At 44.1% G+C, this 6,121-nt stretch overlaps 1 non-coding gene across 1 annotated transcript; it reads right to left on the bottom strand.

Annotated features, from left to right (window-relative positions):
- Positions 1 to 326: 326 nt before the first annotated feature.
- LOC111761729 (U6 spliceosomal RNA) lies at positions 327 to 433 on the bottom strand. The gene has a single exon (XR_002795004.1). It is a non-coding gene; the product is annotated as a U6 spliceosomal RNA (small nuclear RNA).
- Between the last annotated feature and the right edge of the window lie 5,688 nt (positions 434 to 6,121).

The following is a 6,121-nucleotide window of genomic DNA, read 5'->3' as shown; positions in this document are numbered from 1 at the left end:
TATTTAGTGGGTTATGGCAGAATATATAATGTCCTGCATCTGTCCCTGCAAATATCATTCAGAACAACTCCAAATCCCAAAAATGCCCCCATATCACACCTCCTTTTCCCTTTCTCTGCCTTTAGCAACTCCTGTGGCCACTGTCTCCACATCAATGACATAATTTCTTCCATTGCTAGAGTCACAATAATTCTCTACCACCAGTTCTTGAAGATGCTTTCCTACATTTTCTTCCAGGAGCTTTATGGTTCTTCCTTTTATATTTAGGTCTTTGATGTATTTTGAGTTAATTTTGTATAAGATGTAAGACAGGGGTCCCCTTTCTTAAAAATATGGAATGCTTCATGAATTTGCATGTCATCCTTGAGCAGGGGCCATACTAATCTTCTCTGTATCATTCCAATTTTAGTATATGTGCTGCTGAAGCAAGCACACATTTCAATATTTTCATTTATTTACTCTGGGATTTGCTCTCTGGGATGTTTGTTCACTGTTTTGTAAGTAGTTGGTGATAAGACAGATTTTCTTTAGCTTCATCCCTCCCATCAAGAAGTTCTGTTTAAGGCGAATGCATTCCTCAGGGTTTTCCCTCCTTATTGGGCCTCTGTCTTGTCCTAGGCTTTTGCTTGTTAGTTGTTTTGAAACTCTCCTGGATACAAGAGTTTGGTTGTTCCCTCTATTTCCCAGGGGACAAGCCTCCCTCTCCTGGGTACCTGAAGACAGCAGGCCTTTGTCTCAGACTGTCTACCTCTTTAGTTTTTTATATTTCTTTCACTGTCTCATGCTGCTTTTGCCTGGAGGGCAGGTTATGGGAGGAGGGTCATACCAAGGAGGACTTTTCCAGTTCAGTCTTCCCCAGCCAAACCTGGACCAGGGACTCTCAAAGAAGGTGCAGACCAACTCCAAAGTGTTTTGTGGAAGGGGTCAGTAAGGGTGCCAAAAATTTCTCCAGAACAGAGCTTTCCTGGACTGCCCAGCAAATGCAGCCTTTAAGCTAACTTTTTCTTGAAGCTCTGATGAAGCCTTGCATCTTTAAATCTCCCTTGCTTTTGCCCTTGTCTGGGGAGGGTGGAAACAATGGCTATCCTCAGAGGTGGGACCCAGTGACCTGAATTTGCTAATCAAAAGTCATGATCAGTGATTAGCTATGTTCTACCCCTGTTCCTGGGGAAGAGGATTCTTACATCCCTTTCTGTCACCAGCAGCTATCCAGGAACTGAACCCTGTGGTGTCCTGCTGCAAGAGTGGGGATTTGGCGCTGGTAGCTCTTGGTGTGGAGAGATCAATTTACAATTCTTTAGCATAATGTATTAGCCTCTTCCTCTCACTCTTCCCTGTATGCTGTACAGTGTTCTTCTGGCCTCTGGAGTTTCAAAATAGTTATTTCAGAAAGTTCCTGCATATTTTATAGTTGCTTTGGTGAAAGGACTGTGTCCTGGAGCTCCATGCTCTGCCATCTTCCCCCTGATTTAGAAATCAGATTATAACCTGATTCTGCCAATCTTCTTGACCTCTCTGAGGCTCAGGTTCCAGATCTTTAAAGAGGTGCTAAGAATAGTACCTTCTTTGTAAGATTTGTTGTAAAGATTTGAGAATATGTATGTATAGTCTCTGTCACGTAGAATGTACCTAAAACATGTATCATCATCATCATCATCATCATCATCATCGATGTGGTGGTTCCACCCTGCTGTCCTGAGTGTTCAGTGATGATTCTGGGTAATGTGCCCTGACTTGATGGGTTGTCCACTCAGACCCTGGCAGAATTGTACAGGAAGGGAAGACTTCTTCCCCTTCTTCCCTGTTTCCCCTGTTTCCCTCTTCCCTCAGCTGAGAGCTCTCATAATCTCCCTCTGTCAAAATCTACTCTCAGGTAAGATTAGGGTTGAAACATGGAGCCTGGCCTTAAACTGAAGGATTGCAACTCGAAGGCGGAAATGCTAAGCATCATCCAGTGGATGGGAAAGAACCACGTGGGAAAGACTCTCCTCAATGCCTGCCAAATCCCAGTCCAATCTACACAAAAGGGGAAAAAAGTACGTTTTGATCAGGAGGGAGTTATTAAAGAAGGAACACAGTCCTGGTAGGACCCAGTCATTTCCACTGATGTGCTGCTGAGGGAGACACAACGCTGAGGTTTCCCTGACCTTCACTACTCAGGCTTTCAGTTAAAGAGTAAATGAGCTGGAATCAAATGCATAAATGCAACAAGCAGGCTGGTTTCTCAAAGAGCTTTTTTTTCTCTTCCCCACCTCTCCTCCGCCCTGCTCTTTTTGCTGTCTGTGTCCATTTACTGTGTGATCTTCTGTATCTATCACTTTTTTTGTCTTCTCTTCTTGTCTTCTCCTCTAAGATTCACAGGGATTCAATCCTGGGGACCTCTGATGTGGAGAGAGGTTCCCTGTCAATTTTGCCACATCAGTTCCTGGTCTCTGCTGTGCTTCATCTTGACTCTCCCCTTCATCTCTCTTTTGTTATATCATCTTGTTGCATGACTCACTTGTGTGGGTACTGGCTCACCATGTGGGCACTCCATTTGCTGTGCAGGCACTCGGCTTGCCACGAGGGCACTGGCTCACCATGTGGACACTCACATGGGCACTTGGCTCACCACGTGGGCACTCAGCTCACCACATGGGCACTGGCTCACCACGCAGGCATGTTTTCTCTTCTTCTTTTTCACCAGGAGGCCCCAGGGATTGAACCCGGATCATCCCATACGGTAAATGGAGGCTTTATTCCTAGACCATTTTCACTCCTCATATTTTATGTATTTCTCATATGCTTCTTCACTCATTTGTTCATCAAGTTCTGAAGTATTACTTAGTGTCATCTTGATCAGTCAACCATCTCTTAACAAGATTTGCTGACAAGTCCTGGATTTTCTACAAGATAAAGGAGAATGAAATTCACTAGCAACTTTCACACTTTCCAAAGCACCAAATTCATCTTGTTTGTTCAACTGCAAGAAGACTATAGCAACCAACATCTCCCAAAGCGTCTTGTGCAAAATTGCCGATTGCCATCTGTGGTGGTTTGGAGATGTACGTACCCCGAAAAAACATGTTCTTAAAGTGAATCCATTCCTGTGGGTGTGAACCTATTGTAAGTAGGACCTTTTGATGAGGTTACTTCAGTTTAAGGTTTAGCCTACCTCAGTCAGGATGGGTCTTAATCCTATTACTAGAATCCTTTATAAGTGGATAAAATTCAGACAGCAAGAAAGAAAGCCACTGGAAGCAAGAAGCTGAAGGTCAATGGAACATGGAAGAGAGCAGAGGGGCTGGGAGAGGCCACCATGTGCCTTGCCATGTGACAAAGGATCCCAGAACCAAAGATCACCAGCAGTCAGTCTCAGAATATATGTCTTTGGGAAGAAAGCATCACTTTGATGAGGCCTGAATTTGGACTTTTTTCTTAGCCTCAATAAATTCTCATTGGTTAAGCTAGCCTGTGGCATGGTATTTGCTTGAGCAGCCAAATAAACTAAAATACCATTTTTCTGTTGTTATCCATTCGTTTGTCTGTGAATTTACACACTGAGAGCAGAGGGGAGCTGATTTGTAGAGGCCACTTACAAACTGCAGGCAATACCCACCCTGTTTGCTCTGTGCTGCTTGCTGTGTCATGTTTCTGTGTTTACAGGTGTGTGGAGGGTTGCAGTGCAGTGATTCAGACACCCAACCCGTGGTGCCAGTGCCTATCAATAGTCCAGACCTTTAAAAATGTTATGGATAGTGTTTTTGGTATCATGTTTGTGATGGTTAGGCCAATGTGTGAACTTGGCCAGGTAATGGTGCCCAGTTGTTTGGTCAAACAAGCAATGGGCTAATTGTAATACAAGAATATTTCATGAACTTTAATCATCAATGAGTTTACTTCATAGATGGCTGGTAACATCTACAGTCAACCAAGGAGATTGCCATCAGCAATGAGTGATGTCTCATCCAACCAGTTGAAGGCCTTAAAAGGGGAAGTGATCTCATCATTCGGAGAGAATTCTGTAGCTCTACTACAGACAGCCAACGTCTCCTGGGAACTCATCAAGGCCCTTCATTGGAGACTCTGGTTTGCAGCCTGCTCTCAGAATTTGGACTTGTGAATCCTCGTGGTCGCATAAGGGAATTTTATAAAATCTCATACTATTTACAGATATCTCCTGTCGGTTTTTTGTTTCCCTAGAGAACCCTGATTAATACATGTTTAAGAACCCTTTACCAAGCCTTAGGTTCTGAAGATTTTCTCATTATGTGTTCTTACCCTTACTCTAGAGAATAAGAATGAATCTTCCCTTCCTTAAAGCCCCACAGCCAGTCCATCACCATGGCCTAGTGATTCCACATCCTAAATGTGTTTGGACTCTGTCCATTGCTTTCCATCTTCACCACACCATATCAGTCCAAACTTCCGTTGTCATTATCTCTCACCTGAATGACTGTAGGGCTTCCCAGGTGTCTTCCACTCTTGCCTGCTGACCCTTCTCCCGAAGCCAATGTAGACGTGATGGGATCTCCTGCCCAAAGTCCCTCAGGGGCTCCCCAAAGATCTTAGAATGCAATCCAAATCATTATCTTGGCTTGTGTAGCCCTGCCTGGTCTGGACCTTCTTTGCCTGTTATCCAGAACTCATCTTGAGCATCTCTTTTCCTACCTCACTCAGCCCCAACCCCTGGCCTGCTTTCTTCTTTCTGAAAGTACGACACTGTCTGGACCTTTGGACTTCCACAAGCTGTATCCTCTGAATGACAGCTCTTCCTCCATCTCCCACCTCCTTACCTGGCCAAATCCTGTTTATCCTTCAGTTCTCAGCTTTAAATGTCACCTCTTCAAGAATACCTTCCTTCCCTGGCCCCCCTCCCAATTAAGTGAGGCCCTCCCTGTTCTTGTCTTTTTCATAGCACTTAGTACAGTTGTAATTAATGAGTTATTTATTAAATTAGTTAATGTCAGTCTTTCCCATTGACTAGATTGTAAGCTCCCAAAGAGGTCAAGGCTATCTCGTTCACCTTTGAATATTTAGCTCTCAGAGCAGTGTTGGCTACTTGTGGCTGCTCAGTAGATTATTATATATTTTTTAAAGTAGATTGTTATTGATTACATATATCAAAGGAGGATAGAACCCATTGGTCATGAGTTACGATGACTTTAAAAGACAGGGAGGAACTTAATGGAGCCATTGAGAGTAAGGGATTATGGAATGACACACTGACGGAATAGCTGGATGCTCAAGAACTCTCACTGCAGTCTCACTTATTCAAACCTTCCTGTACATAGGACAGAGGCCTTGCAGAGGGGGAAGGTTTCTTCATGGTGCTAGGGACCCATTTCTGAGTATGCAAAATGTTGGCAGTTTCTCCAGGTTGTTGTTTGATTTCATATTTGGCAGCACTAACTGGAAAGCATCTGCAGATCCTAAAGGGGTAGGGTGTAACTTCATGGTAACGAGGGGCCCTTTTAACTACCCAGTCTAAAGGAGCCCTCTCTCACTACCCTTTTCTTTGTCTTCTCCCCCATTAGGCTGTAAGCTCCAGAAGGGCAGAGACCTATGCCTACCCTGTTCACCACTGTATCTCTCATGTCCAAAACTTAACAGGCACTCCATAAATTTTTATTGAATGTGAAGTTACTGTTAGTGAAAGAATGAGTGAATGAATAAATGGTTAATCACATTGCTGAACGTTCCACAACTTGCCTGGAAGCCAAAAGCCGACTGGCCTGAGCATATGGTCATATCCTCATATCCCTGCCTTGTGTCTTACCCAGGAGCTCTGTCCCCTCATCTTGGACTGAAAGCATCAGAGGGTGAAAACAGTGCCCCAGGACACAGCATGGGGTGGGACATGCAGTAAGCTCTCAGAAAGGGATTACAGAAAAACTAGCTTGAATGAACAGCTGGATGCTTGAGCTCTCCCTACAAATTCACACACACCCCTTCCCATTCAGACATTCCTGGCCTCACAGCTGCTCTTTGCTTTCCAAATTGGCATCCTCCTAGTGGATGAACTAATCCAAGTTATGGCTTCTTATACTCCTGCTCCCAAGCAGCATTTGTATTTTCACATTTCAGTCTTATCCCAGAGATCTGGTGGGGGCAGCAGTGGAAAGATCGGGGTCCTTGGAAA

This window comes from Dasypus novemcinctus, chromosome X (genome assembly GCF_030445035.2).
Source record: "Dasypus novemcinctus isolate mDasNov1 chromosome X, mDasNov1.1.hap2, whole genome shotgun sequence".
Classification (NCBI taxonomy): domain Eukaryota; kingdom Metazoa; phylum Chordata; class Mammalia; order Cingulata; family Dasypodidae; genus Dasypus; species Dasypus novemcinctus.
Note: the sequence above shows the minus strand (reverse complement) of the source record. Positions and strands in the feature narration are given on the sequence as shown.